The following is a 16,191-nucleotide window of genomic DNA, read 5'->3' as shown; positions in this document are numbered from 1 at the left end:
CAGAACCACAGACTTGGGGTAATGGATTTCCATTTTAATTATAAATGTAAATCAATACATACCAAGAGTCACTGCTTCATTTCAAACACCACCACGTTCCATTATCATGTAATAAATGGCAAAGAGCATAGCATCTAAGGTTGTATAATATTTTCTTAATCATTGGTTTTAAAAGAATTTTATTAAAGTATCAAAAGAAGAAGCAACTATTTTTGAAATCCAAAAATATTACCTAATTAAATTGTTGCTCTTTCCTATTTGAGAAGATTTGCTTTGGGTTTAATCTGGCCCAAATGGAATAAGCACAGGAAGTTTGATCTGAAAAGTCAACACAAACCGAGTCTTAGAAATGGGTCCTCGTGCAATTTCCTATCACAGCTTCTGTTTGCGTATGCTGGAATTCGTATAAATGGAGTGTTATTTCCTTTCTACTAAGTTTCAAAGTATTAACAGCCAAGGAGGGTTTTGTTTTGTTTTTGTTTTTATTCCTCCCCCCTTTCCTCTCATTCTCCACAAAGAAATAATTCATTGTATGGGTCATGATTTTAAGACTATTTAGTAAACTTCACAACTATTAATATCATGAACTTGTTTTACCTAATTCTATTCTTACACTTGAAAATATAGTAATCTCTTTAAAGTGGAAATGAGGAAAATGTGCACGTTCTGGTAGGCACCCACATTCAATAAGAATCATTTATCTGGTCATTTCACAGCTCGGTCCTGAAAATTCTTAAGCAAAGCAGTTCCATTTATTTTGACCTCCTGCCCAGGTGCTTTCTTCCAGAGAAAACATTATTCTAATATTTTCATCCATTAAGGATTCTTAAGTTTAAATATCTCTATATAAACAAAAATTCTCATTTGCACTCAGGAAAAAAAAAACAACTGTAGCAATATAGTTTCATTGTCTGGGTTGAGAGGCAGGTGTCTACCTTCTTTTTGTTTTCTTGTTTTAAACAACCACAAGATTCACCCATTAGTCACTTGTAAACTTAGTATCGGCAGTGGCTAAAAAGGAGAAGAAAGAGAAAAGAAAGGCTGACTTTTCATGCAATGTGTAGCAGGATCTGGGAGTTGCAAAACTGTCCTTAACCAGTGAAATTTCCGTGAAAAAACCTGCAGGCAGTTCACGTTCCCCAACTGCACTTCTCATTGTAATTAAACAAGAAGATTACACAGGTCTTGCTGACGAGGATTACCAAGATAGAATGGGGCCACCTGCCCCTTACTATTCTATTAATTAGCTTCGAATCTGAGGTGCCAATTAACAAACAATCAGCCACACAAAGGACCAGCAAACAGGACACCAGCTGAATCTGAAGATTAACTCCAGTTCAGGATGCCTTTCTTCCCTCCATAAATATTGATTTTTTTTTCTGTGTAACCCACAACTGCACTGTAGACTGGCTTCTTTTTGGCAGTTTTGACAAACAGAAGTTCTGTATCTTTAGGAGGCTTTTCAGCTATATGTAATATTTTGGCATTATAAATTAGAAACCTAAATTGGTTCATATGAACTCGAGGGAACAACTAGAGCATTGTGTAGCTAGCATTAACAACTGCCCCTGCCTCCTGGATACTAAACAGAATTTTATGGACTTAGCAGCACACTTTTTAAGAAGTGAGTAAGTGGCTTTATTATTTGTTTCTTGCAACTATTATTAGTGACTTTTAAATCTGACCATTCAATCTTTTTAACAATTAATTTTGAAAACAATGTAAGTACTGCTATACAATTCCTAGTTTGATCCATTCTGTTACAGAGATAGAATTCTAGTCTCAGATGATATTTCTTAAAGAAAAACACTAAAAATGTAAATTATTAGAAAAATCACAAAGTGGATGTCCTAACATTGTTATATGCACAAAAATACTTACATTCTTTAATAATTATTTCCTACTTCATTAGTAAGTTTCACTTTTATAATAGCATTTAATTTACTAGATGGGAAGTGATTTCATTGAAAAGATTGTGTTTAAATCAAAGCTGAGAAAGGATTTCCCTCCACAGAGAGCATCACCCACTTGTCAGGAGAGTAGTATTTTTATGCTAGTATATGAGCATTACTCAAGAGAGGCACACGGTACACAAGGTTCCCACACTGTAGGACAGGTGTCTCCCAGTAACACTATGTGCAAATCTTGATGGATAGGACATAGAACTTTGATTTTAGGGGAAAATTATCCCAGGCCCATCTCCAAACCACAATTCCCTACATGCGCTATAATATGCACTCTGAAAACTGGGACTATCAAAATCAAAGTAGTAATGAGTTTAGAGTACACATTTTAAAGGATATGTTAAAGGGCACACTGAAATTTGGGTGTTAAATAGAAAGATTCATATGCTTCAAAACTCCTCCAAAAATGACCTGTGATTGACAGCATCTTTAACTAACTTGGTAATGCAATGCTTTCTAAGCAAGAATCTGGGGATGGGAGGAGTCCAAGAACTTGAATTTTTAATAATCACAGTTGATGGTTCTCATACTGCAGAGATTCTATTTCATCCAAACCGATACTGGCCTTAGTTATAGTCAAACAAGGTCTCTATGTTGAGGTATGAATTTTGGAGATAATGACTTTAACCCTCTTTGATTAAATATTCCACCAACTTCCAGGTCCATGGACTCAAAGACTATACCACTCTTGACTCTATCTGTTTTCTATTCAAAGGCTCTATTCGGGCCTGAAAGATTAGATCCTCTTAATAAAAAAACTGATAGCCACAATCATAGTCCAAAACATGTCAAGGAAAACTTATTGGTGACCATCTGAGAAAGAGGTGTCCACCTCCATGCAAAAAGAGTTCTTTGTGGCTCAGTAACAAGTCAACAGAAATAAAGATACAGGGCACTGGACCATGGCCCTGAAATACCAGTAGTAACTTCTCTCATTCCAATCTGGATGCTGTGTATGCTTGTAAGGGTTTAAATAATGAAGAAATCCCTACTCCAGAAGACAGACGGTGGTAACCAAACAATATTTTAATAGTGTGTCAGGTAATAAGGATCCCCTTCAATACTACTACAAAATTCATCAAGTTCTAGTTTATTAAAATCTGTTTTAGGGTGTAAATCCGAAGCACACCAGTGACTATTGATAGTCTGTTACATCACAATCTTTTCAACTGTTTTACACTTTGAATGGATCCGTAATCTGTACCTACTGTTGTAATGTCATGGTTTGATCATCTGGAAAATATCAGCTCCTGAGTCAAGAGCTTCAAAGCAGAAACACATTTCCTTATGCAACAACAACAACAACAAAAAGTCATATCAGGTAATGCCAGCATCGATACCATCAAAATGATTTAAATATCTGAGTGCTCTCAAGGTTTTTATAGCAGATTTATGAACAAGTCCCAAAGACAGGGATTCTATTTTAAACCTCACAATTTTTTAACAGCAGAAACATCACCATTTATTTCTCTTTTGTAGCTTTCCCTTCTAGCTCATTTTCAGAAAATATTTACACAACATCAAAGTCAGAACTGCCATAGTCTGTCTGCCATATTTTCAACTTAATGATTTGGATTGAGAAGGAACGAGTTTAGCAAGAATGGTCTGAGTAAAAGCATTGCTCTTCAAGGAGTAGCACAGAGACAATGCCTATTTCCACCTAATCACATGGAATATTAAAAGGGCATGACAATAAATTGGATGTTATTACTTTATAAGGACATGTTCAGTTAAAAGGCCATTTTCTGACATCTGTTCTTATTTTAAATGGCAGAATACCACGGCATTGTGTGGATTGGTGCCAAGACTTTGGTCAGTGCTGAGATGCCAGTACTGGAACTTAGTGCTACTCTTGAACTACTGAAGCAAGTAATAAAAGAATGAAAAATTAAATATCATTGAGGTTTTTATCTAAAAAAAAATCCCCAAACCCCCAAAAATCAGTCTCAAAACTTAAAAAGATCCCTAAAACATTTCGAGACACCCCTCACACACCCCAGAGGCATTGATCTACATGCCTTTCCCCCCAAGACACTAAGGATCTCAGGGGAACAAATCGGTCTGCAGAATACATAAATGTGCTGCTCTTAGTAGGATGTCTTCTGCAGTGTTTGATGGAAAGGCAACAGGAAATGACATTGTTTTAAAAGCACCAGCACTGACATCAGGAACCTGGTGGTAGCTATCCCTATGACAGCAATCTACAAATCTAACTTCATTTCTAAGAATTAATCTTCCTTATAACAACACGACAGAGACATAACAATTCAGATATACCAGCATTGAAATCAGTAACTCAGGCGTATATTATACCTCGTAATAATAACCTACAATTTAACTTCATTTCTAAGAATTAGTCATCCTTATGACAAACAGAAAGGAGGCAGTATGCCTTCATTTGAATTCTGATGACAAAAATTCATAGTATATCCCTACCTAATGCAGAAAAATAAATCATACCCAAACATTACTTTACAGCAATGCTATGGACTCTTGTGTTGTATAGCCTACAATATAAACTGAAGAGGAATTCTGACAAGCTTTTGTTAGTTTAATATTAGTGAGATTTTGGCATAATATTGTCATAAACCCATCAATTTAAATAAGTGAATTTTTAAAATTATTTCTTAAACAATGGTGACTGAATTCCAGGAAAGCTTATCTTTCTCAAACTAGTTTTCCTTAATAGCTTTGAGGCTGGATGTTTTGTGTGGAATTAACCACCTGTAAGAGAGCCTAGCTCCTGAATTTGTGGACAGATTAATGAATCAACCAATCACAGAATTCAAATGTATGAGGCACTATAGCACTGATTGGAGACTTGGATGACCCATAAGCCGGAGGCTTCTTTGTATCCTCAGATGGTGTAGAATATTTTACTCATTTTTCAAAAAAAGAATTATTTACTATTTACAATTTGCCAGGCAGCACTCTGAGGTTCAGACATATGGTTAAAATCAAGACACTCCCTGTCTAATTAGTTCATTACCATAGCCTTTCTAACAACGCAAACCTGGCAGCAAAATTCTCAAAACACTACACCAACAAGCCATTACTTATCAAATATATCACCTAGACCTGGTGTGACATCTCCATCTGAAGCTTGGGAAGTATATATGGTATCCAAGGCTTAAGTCAAAGACAGCAGTTTCCACAAAGGCAGAAAACTAAGCACACACATGGAGTACAAGATATATTAATCTTACAACATAAAATAAATACAATGAACATCTCAGCTTGGATGCAGCGAAGGACGCCAAACAGAATCTTCTACCTCACTACGTCTTTGTCCCTTTTTACTTCTTCTAGTCTACATACCAACTGTACCACTGTAGAAGTGAGCAGTCTCTAATCTCTCCTTACCATCTTCAAGAACAGTGTGTCCCTATAAAAAGTGTGTGTAAGACCTGAGAACCAGGGCTGTCTCAGTACCTGTTTCCTCATGCAACTTAGCACAAAGCTGGCCTGGGAGGCTTCTCTGCATGGGGTGGGCTCTCATCTGTGAAGCTTATTCATGTGGGTCTCTCAGTACTCACCAGTACCTGTAAGTCAGCCAAGGAAGCAAATGTCCATGTTTTCTCAAAGGAAAATCAGATAAAAATGATTTTATCCAAAATAAGATCAGCTGGAGGAAATACACTGGGAATTGGCCTCCCAGCGCTCAAAAAAAAATTAACTATAAAAACAAAAGTCTTCTTTTACATACTCAGACTGGACAGATATACAGTCTCTGTTTCGGGGAAAAAAATAACCTTTGAAATTTGCAGTCAGTAAGTCTGTTCCTCTACCTTGTGTATCATCCTAACTCACTGTGAACACCATACAAAGCTTTATTTATCTGACAACGTTCCATAAATCAGCACAAGACAATGACATTTTTAAAATATCAATAATTTTGAGTATACTAAAATATTACTTTTAAGACCTTTGAAATCGTTTTAAACTGCCTCCCAAGAGTTTTGTCAAAACCACTTTCTCCTTCTATCTGAAAGGTACCTATTTCTTTCCACGGGAGAAAGGGTTACTAACCCAAACTATGTTAATTATTAAGAAACTCCTCTCAAAGATTTTAGTTCTTCCTCCAAGTAGAATTTCATTATAGCATTTTTATACAAATGCTTATAACCCTGTCTGAGTTATAAAAGTCTATATTTAAGATATAGCAAATGAAAGACAGATGTGTAAAGCATTGGGTTCACAAAGAAGTTGTAAATACTGCTAGCACTATAAATTTTGTGATTCAATTTAGTCTATTTATGCAATAAGGGTATTTACACAGCTGGCAATGCACCAAAAATAACTGTCACTATGCCAATATTAATTCCAAATCATTATTAATTATAAGCAGCATAGGTACTGTTATATCAAAGTTCATAAAGGCTAGATGAAGTATGCATACTTAGGATGAAAAAAATGACTCATTCAAACACATGCCAAGTCATTCTTTCCTGGATTAGTCACACTATGACTTACTGATATAATTCAGAATATTCACCTGGAACTTGGACAAATTACTACCTCACTTTCTCAGTTTGTGTAAGACATATACATCCCTGACATCCTAAATTTGGGGGTATTTTTGTACGTTCTGACACAGACTTCTTTCACTGATTGCTTAGTTCATCTGTCAAAGATATTCGGGAGAACAGATATTCAAACCTCGTCATAGGACAATTTATGTTAATTCAATGTGTTAAGAAGAAGAAAGACAGAAATGACTTAAAAATATATTTCAATGGTTAGGATGAAGAATCAACACATGAATGTCATGGCTAAATGATCCTCACCATTTTTCTGACTTATCTATGAAATATTTCTATCACTCCCCTTTGCATAAAAGATGATGCAGAGCAACAGAGTGGTGACCCATCATCCTTATCCCTGGAAACCTTAATCTGCTCTTTCAGAGTTGTTAAGATCATAGTGTGGAGGCTGAAAGATGGCTCAGTGATTAAGAGCACTGGCTGCTATTCTAGAAGACCTGAGCTCAATACCCAGTACCCACCTGGCAGATCACAGTTCTCTGTGCCTCCAGTTCTAGCGGATCTAATACCCTAATAGAGACATACATGCAGGCAAAACACCAATGCATGTTTAATTAAATAATTTTTTTTAAAAAAAGTTGAATACAAGAGAAAAAATCATAATGTGGCTAATTGCCTAAAAACTGACCACTGAAATGGAAGAAAAGCTGAGTTCAGAAATATCATACCGCTGTTTGGTAGGAAGGTGGGAAGGAATGAGAGGAAGAGACCAGGTCCCTGTTGCTGGTGGAACAGTCGAATAACCCATGACCTCTACCCTTGACTCTATAAAGGAAACAAGCTTCTATTTTATCCTAAGATCACTTCCACTTTGGGTTGCTCTGATCTAAATGTAAATTCCTACATAACAGGATGTACATTTGCATGAAATTAAAAGTCAAAAATGTACAGTATGTCCCAATGTTTCATGAGAGTGACCTGAAAATTCCTAATGTGGGAATCTCTTAAGTAATTTGATTTGTGTGGAAATCAGAAATCCTCTTGGAACAAGTCTTTCTTGGCTACTATCAAACACTGAATGGAATTCTTTAAGCAAGTCTCACCAATGCTCTGAATTAAAGGATGACTGAACCCTGGTTTCCCAACAATGTTCCTCCCAATTACTGTAGCTTCAAGAGCTATTTTAAGAAACGAGACAAACAAGCTTCAGATGAAACAAATCACCTCCCAAGGAGTAGGGGCTCTTCACTCCCTTTAAAGTTCAACCAGTACTATTTTTTTAAGTCTATATGAATGATTCCCAGTACAAAAGACATCAAAATATTAAAGGAAGGGAAAGTGAACCCAAACAAGACTGTCAGAGGGCACTTAAGTATACATACCTTGTTGCATTGTTACTTATGAATAAACCCATATTTTATTTTTAAGAGAGGCAATCTTGACAGCCTTTACTGAGTCACAGTCACACCCACACGAGGCCATTTCAGTTGAAGACGGAAGGCACAGAGATGGTGATCATCCGGACCAGTTCCAGCCCTTAAGGAAAGCAAACTTACACTGTGCAAATGCACTCAGTCATGCTTGCACACTGGCAAGTCACCCATCGGTGCACTTCTGAAAACACACCCCATCATTAAGTGACCATGCCTGTAGCACACTTGTTGACATAGAAATTGTGTTTTATCAACATAACAACACTGAGCAAGGTGAGCTTGGGTCCGTCACGGTGTCCAGGTTTAGCGCAAACTTGCATCTAATTGGAAAGGTATCTACCTGTTCTGGCCACCGCTGAGAAAAGCAAGTCAGTTGTGTTATCAACAGTCATTACTTGGGAGGCCTACACATTAACACTACCTTCTAGATGACTAGTGGGCAATCAGATTTATTTAATTCTCATAATAAGTGGACTTTATTTCTTGAGAGACAAAAGAAAATTACTTTCTTATTCCCATATCTTAAAGTGCTTTCCCTATTGTTTTCAGATGTTCAGGTTATATCAAGGCAATTTATCCATTTGGATTAATTTCTGTGTATGGGGAGAGATAAGGGTATCCAGTCTCGATAGTACCATTTACTGAAATGGTACTTCTTCCTCCATTGTATATTTTTGACATCTTTGTTGAAAATTGAGTGGATTTAGTTGTATGGATTTTTGTCTGCTTCTTGTATCCTATTGATCTAGTTGGGTTTTGATGTTTTTGCTTTGATGTGTTTTGGTTTTGGTTTGTGTCAGTAACATGTTGTTTTCTGTTACTAAGGTCCTGTTGTATAGCTTGAAATCTGGTATGCTGATATCGCCAGCTTTACTATTTTGCCCAGGATTGCTTTGTTGAGCCAGGGTCTTCTATCCTTCCATATAAAGTTTAAGGGTTTGTTTATTTGTTTTCTATTTGTGTGAAGAACATCATAGAGATTTCAAAGGAGACCTCATTAAAGCTATAGATTGCTTTCATAAATTAGTCATTTTAAAATAGAATACATAAACATGAGGGAATTTCTGTCTTCTAGTAACTTCTTGAAATTCTTTAGTGCTTTAGAGATTGCATTATACAGGACTTATTCATCTTTTGGTTAGGTTTATTTTCTAGTATTTTATTTTATTTGAGACGACTGTGAATAGCATTGCTTTCCTGGTTTATTTCTCAGAATGTTTGTTATCAGTTTACAGAAAAGATACTGATCTTTGCACAATAATTTTCTGTCTCACCATTTTCCTGAAGGAGTTAATCAGAACTGAGATTTTCTGGAAAAGACTCCAGGGTTTCTTATTTACAAAACTGTATCATCTGCAAATAAGAGTACATTGACTTCTCCCTTTCCTATTCACATTCTTTTTTATATTACTGTGCTCCATATTTATATCCTTTCCTACATTACTGTTATAACTAAGACTCTAAAACATTAAACTGAAAAAAAATGAGAAACTAGACATCTTTGACTCGTTTCTGACATCACTGGAAATTCTCTGAGTTGTTCCCCATTTAGAATAATATTGACTATAGCTTTGCATATATAGCCATTAATATGTTGAGATCTGTTCCTTTCACTCTCATCAGGGCTTTATAATCATGAAATGATGTTGGAGTGTGTCAAAATCTTCTCTTTCATTAAGATGATCACATGCTATCTATCCTTGAGTTCACTGATGGGAAGTTTTGCCATTTGCTGATCTACGTCTGTAAAACTGCCCCCTGAAATTATGAGGGGAAGCCAACTTGACCATGCTAAACGATGGTTGTTGATGTGTTCTCAAATCCTGTTTTCAACTGTTTTGCTGGGATTTTCAACCAATGTTCATTATAGAGATGGACCTCTAAGTTTCTTTTCTGTTATTGTTACTTATATTCATTTGTCTTTGGTTTCAGGGAGATTGAACAACACAGTATTGAATGATGACTGGATCATCAAAGAGATTATGAAAAAATTTTAAATTTAGAAATTCTAGAAACAAGTGAAAATGAAAACACATCCAAAACCTCCCAAAAATGCAGGGAAGGTTCATCATAAATAAATCAACAAATATAATACTTCCCATGAAAGAACTCAAGGATTGGTAGGATAATTGACCATTTAAGTAAATTTAGAAAAGGTTTTGACATTTTTCAACATCCTTAAAACTAAAGCATATAGCTTCCACTGACTACATTAGAATATTAGATAGATCATAAATAAATCATATAACATAATACCTTTGAGTCTTGGAAAAACAAGAAAAATCCAAACCACAAATCACTGACAGAGATGAATAATTAATAACAGGACAGAAATAAATGAAACAGAAACAAAACAAACAAAAAATTTACTAAGAATCAATGAAAGAGTTGGTTCTTTTAAAGATAAACAAGGTTGACAAATCCTTAGCCAAACTAATCAAAAAAGACCACCCAAAGTAATAAATTTAGAAATGAAAAGAATTACAAGACATATCAAATCAACATAATTCAGAAAAAGTTTGAACACAACTTTCAAACATATTTCACAAACTTGGAAAAGAAAATGAAATTGATGCCTTTCTCAATGCATAGGATCCCATAAAGTTAAGCCAAGATGAGAACATTTAAATAAATCTATAACAATCAACTATAATGAAACATTTTTCAATATGTCTTATTTAAAAGTACAGGCCCAATGGATTCACAGGTGACTCTACCAGTCCCTTGAAGAATTAATAGCAATAATTCTCAACTATTTCATGAAATAGAAAAGGAATGCTGTTTCACTCATTGATGAAGGCAGAAATTTTTTAAGAAAAGTTTCTTTCAAATTCTAGATAGAATTCAGTTTAATATAGAAAATATGTTTATTTTTATTTTATTCAAATCTTCTACCTGCTGAACATTCAAAGAAATCAACTTCAAGACAAAATTATAAATAACTTAGCTATTCACTCTCTTTTAGATTTCCTAAGCTATAATCAAAATATATAATTTTAATTACTTTTGTTTTAAGTTTAGTCTTCATATTTTCATGTTGCAAGAAAAATGATTGTAGGGTGTAAACAAGACTGTACTACCAAGATAAATAGGAAAACCAGAAAAGAAAGTAAGAGAATATCATTCAAAAAATATTTTAAGGTTATTATGATTGGAAAAGTACTTTAGCTCATGTGAGGACAGAAACTGAAAGATTCAACTTTCAGAACTTAAGAAATAACACGAAGGAGTCTAATATAGTATAAAACAGACATAAACAAATAAATCTTAAAATATAATATATGGAATAAATATGGAATGAGTAAATCAAACCAATAAAGGTCATATACTGCCTTTAACCTTAAAAATATCTTTCCTTTGTGAATTACTTTTTAATTATATACTTTAAAACGATGTTTGTCAAGTTTTGTTACCCATTGCTCATACATTTGCCCATCTCTAACATAAAAGAATTCCATTTAAAAGTTAATATATTCTTCGTTTCTTATCGCATGCCATGCATACTTACTGGAAAACAATCACTGGCAAGGAAACTGCTAAAGAAATGAAGTAGTAAAGCAGACTACCAATTGAGTAAGAACCCTCGTGCCACATTTCAAGCACAAAGTTCTCTGAACTCTTCTCAGAGGAAGAGGAGCAGTACTGGGATTTGGTCTTGGATAACCGTTGAGATTATACTGAATCAGGCTCGTGTTTCTGTCCTTGCTGGATAATGGGAAGTAGGTCCATGTCTACGCCCATGACCAAAGAAACCTCTATTGTCCCAGGTGTCTCATATCATTTGATATGTGAGAAAGATCTCCAAAATTTGTATTAGTAAACTTTCTGAAATGGCACCTGTTCCAATTCAAATTAACCACAGGACAGTTATGTGGAAAAAAAATACATCTAAAATATTTCATGCTGACTATGGTCTGTTTTAAGCAATTAAAAAGTCACTACATTTTCCTATGAAAATACCAATATTGTTTTCATTCCTCAGACAGATACAAGTCAAGGTTAAGCAAACAAGAGTCATACTCAATGTCTGGTAGAGGTTTTTAAGCCCTAAATAGGAGTGAACACAGTGGCAGAACACACCAAAGAGTAAAACCACTCTGAACAGGAAAACCCAATGCTCTAAATAGTCCACGAAACTTTGTTTGTCAGTGGTATAGGAAATAGCTCAGATAACAAGCACTTTATGTATTCTGCATAAACAAAACAAAATTAAAAATGAAATAATTTTTATTTTTATTGAATTTTAGAGCTTAAAGAAACAGCTGTTATTTCTCAACATTCTTAAACACTGACTTCCTTTTCTTTCAACATTTCTATTTTGAGAAGAGAATTCTCCTTTGGACTTAAACAGAGTATCACCTTTCATGGTTGGGAATTCTTCAGCCATGCTTTTGTGTCTTTTCCTCAAGTCTTTTACTGTCTCTGCAAGAGTAACTATGACTGAAGGAATGCCTTTACTGGGCTCACTGGGAGCAACTCCATTCTGCAATTCTAATTTTCTGACTCATAAAGACAGACCTATTCCCCTGAAGCTTTCTCTGGCCTTTGGGAGATGAGACACTGTTCACAGAGGTGATCAGTTACTGTACCACAGCATTCAATGCTGCGGCAGCAATTTATTGATTATATTGACAGATTTGGTCAGAACGACTGAGCAAATATTGGGTGCATATTCTTGATTTATATTTGGTAGCCAATGTAATTTTGTACTTTTGTTCAATAAATACCTACTTGCTTGGTAAACCCCTATAAATGATCATATATGATCATTATTCTCTCTCCCACGTGTAATTGATGCCAGAAAAAAGTACAGTGTTGTTACTGCCTTTAAAGTATTTATTCCTTCTTGAAAATCTTTCTGTCAGTTCAACTAATCAATGTTTTTTAATGTATTAATATAAGAGGCCTATATAAAAACAACTGTGTAAAATAAATACATTTCATTTTTCCTCTAATTGTGATATATTTGTTATATTACTAGCATTGGAAAAGTATGTAAGAATAAATTTTAAATCCCAGACACATTCATTTAGTCTCATTGTAGACACAAACATTTTAATCTAAGGTTCTTTAAGTGTGGGACCAAGATTGATATGGAATCAATGCTAAGGTGACCCCATGAGATTCCCAGAAAGGTATGCTGCTGCTGAGACTAAAACCTGGGAAAGGACTTTCATGATGGAGTGGTAGTCCAAGCAATTCTTGAGAGAAATAACACAAGGTAGACCATTTAAAAAAAAAAAAACACAAGACTTGTTGCTGGAACAAAAAACAGTAACATTCCAGAAGGAATGGCAGAAAGTGAGCGTAGAACAAAAGTGTTAGCAAGATCAGAAAAACTTACAATTCTAAGAATTGTATCTTTTCCTAGGACATCAGAAGGCCAGGGATGGGAGGAGTTTTGCTGGAATGTGCTGTGTTTATCAAAGTGAGGACTAATGCTTCCAAGGGTAGCGTGACAGAGGGGTGTCCAGTACAGAAAACAAGACTAGGGGAGCTAGGGTCATTAAGAACTATCTATTAACATGTGTGCTTAGTTCATTATTGCTTTAATAGATGCAATAATGAACTATTATTATTCATTATAATACAATAGGCAGCACAATACAATAGGCCTCAGATGTTTTTATGTGTTATAATATGCCTATATAAAGATTGCATTTAGAAACATGATAAATCATACTTAGAAATATGATAAGCATGATTGGTTAAAATAATATTGAGAATATCTCTCATATTTTAAAATACCCAACTAGTCTTCAACAGAAATATATCCCACTTTCGGCATTATCAATCAATATTATAATTTCTATTCTTTTCTCTTAAACTGAAAAAAAAAAACCTCTCTGCCTTATTTTTGCTGCAGTGTCTTATTTGCCCTGTTTTCTTTCAATAAAGATTCAACAGGGCACTTCAGAAACAAAGCTCTAAGGAAGAATGAAAAGAACATTTATAAGAAAGGGATTGAAACAAAGATGCATTCATGGAATATAAAAACAAAGCAGGATAATGAATAAAGAAGAAATTATAATATTCATCATACAGCAAAGAAAAATGTATTGATGGACTTAATCAGCTAGTTTTAATTAGTCTATTCTAGACCAACCACTATGCATTTTCAAACGGAACAGTGTTAAAAGCATAAAAAAAAACCTAGTTATAAGCTGAAAGGCAAATTTTCAAACAAATACAAAAAGTTTGATTATAAGGATATAACAAACATTAAATGTTAACATGAAATTTAGGACCAAATATCAGCCTTATAATTAATAAAGGATTATTCAGCTGGGTCCTGATAGTGTAGGCATTAACAGTTGACAATCGACAAACATAATCTCATGAAACTAAAGAGCTTCTGCAGAGCAAAGGATACCATCATTCAAGAGGCGGCCTAGAGAATGGGAAAAATCCTTTACCAGTGATAATTCTGACAGAGGGTTAGTGTCTAAAACATACAAAAAAAAAAATCTAAACACCGCAGAGGGAATAGACCTTAACAGAGAGTTCTCAAAAGAATAAACATAAATAGCTAAGAAATATTGTAAATGTTCATCCTTACCAATCAGGAAAAAGCAAATTAAAAAAATTTGAGATTTCACCTTCCTCCAGTCTGAATGGTTAAGAGAAAGGAAGAAAATAAAGAAAGAAAAAGGAAAGAAAGAAAGAAAGAAAGGAAGAAAGAAAGAAAGAAAGAAAGGGAGAAAGAAAGAAAGGAAAGGAAAAGAAAAGAAAAACAGTGGGTAGATATGGGGAAAGGGAACACCTATTCACTGTTAGCATTGATCCAAACTGGTACAGCCATGGCAGAAATCAGTGAAGAGGTTCCTCAAAGAGCAAGGAAGACGTCTGTCACATGATATCAGGTTCACCACTCCTGGGTATGTTCCCAACAGACCCTGTGTTCTCCTATAGAGACATCTGCTCATTCATCTTTCAGAGCTGCTTCCAACACAATATGTAGAATATGGAAATAGCCTCTATGTCTCCCAACTGATGCTTTTGAAACCTTTTAAAAATTATGTATGTGGCCAGGTGATGATGGCACAAGCCTTTAATCCCAGAAGTCACTTGAGAGGCAGAAGCAGGCAGATTTCTGAGCTGGAGGCCAGCCTGATCTACAGAGCAAGTTCCAGGGCAGCCAAGGCTACACAGTTCTCTAGTAAAACAGAACAAAACCCAACACTACGCATCCTCTAGAGGCCATAATGACTGACACCTGCAATCTCCCCTAGGAAGCTGAGATGGACATCAGTGCAGCATGAACAACCGCAGTGAAGACTACATACAAAAACCCAGTCCCAGTAACACTCCCCCAAAGTCTATCCATCTATCAAGCAAAGCGATTCTCCGTAAATTCTGACCTCATTCGAAGATGTTTATGTTTCATTTAGAACAATTCTGGCTGCTGTTTTGATATGGCCCATCACATTTCAAAAGGAGTTGCTTCCTGTATAAATCTGTGTCACATATTAGCTCTTCCTTGTATCTTTACTGACACATCATTTAAACCCTAACTTGTTTCAACGCTAATATCTACAACATTAGTACAGAACACTCACTGGAACTCAAACCATCACCTATAGCATAGCCTACAAAGTTTAAATAGCATGCAATGATTTGTAGCTCTACAATCTAAAGCTCAAACCAGTAACCTTGCACTGTATCCACTATCTTGCTAAGTAATTTTCACACACTTAATGCCATAGTTCTAGTGAAACAGAATACTGACTCTCCAAACCACCATACAATAGATTAAAACATAAAACTATACACATTTCAAGAATGTTCTAAACAGGAAAGTGCGCAGAAATTGGTTTCTGTGCTTTTCAGCGTTGTTGCTTTTAGTACGATCAGAGATAAGCATAACCCAGCGTACCAGAGCGATACATGCACACGGAAGTCGTTAACCCGCTACCTGCAGTAGCAGGAAAACACCAAGCAATGCATAGCTGTTGGATAGCTGATGGATGTCATATTAAGAAAGGGAACACAGCTCATAAAAATCCAACAGCAAGTCCTTGGGCAAGCAGGGTTTATCTCCTAACTGCTTGTCTTTAATACTTTGCATAATGTTGCTTCAGATTCATCCCTTCCAAAGGTAATAGTAACTGTTTCCGTGGACTGCCCAGTGAAGTCAGTGTTGTTTTGTCAAAAGACCCTATGTTGCCCACATTCCGTGCTTCCACATTCTGTACTGTCTAGTAAGAACATCTCTATGAGCTCACAGGCATTTTCTATATTCCATCTTTAGACCACAAAACATAACTAAGACTAAAAATGCCTTAATATTATATAAAGTTAAATAGAAAG

At 35.3% G+C, this 16,191-nt stretch overlaps 1 protein-coding gene across 4 annotated transcripts in view; it reads right to left on the bottom strand.

The window, feature by feature from the left end:
- Bmpr1b (bone morphogenetic protein receptor type 1B) overlaps positions 1-16,191 on the bottom strand; it is a 301,493-nt gene that overhangs the window by 104,432 nt on the left and 180,870 nt on the right. The window lies entirely within an intron of this gene.

Source organism: Myodes glareolus, chromosome 17 (assembly GCF_982192425.1).
Source record: "Myodes glareolus chromosome 17, mMyoGla1.1, whole genome shotgun sequence".
Taxonomy (NCBI): Eukaryota; Metazoa; Chordata; class Mammalia; order Rodentia; family Cricetidae; genus Myodes; species Myodes glareolus.
The sequence above is the reverse complement of the archived record's forward strand: the minus strand, read 5'-3'. Positions and strand labels throughout refer to the sequence as shown.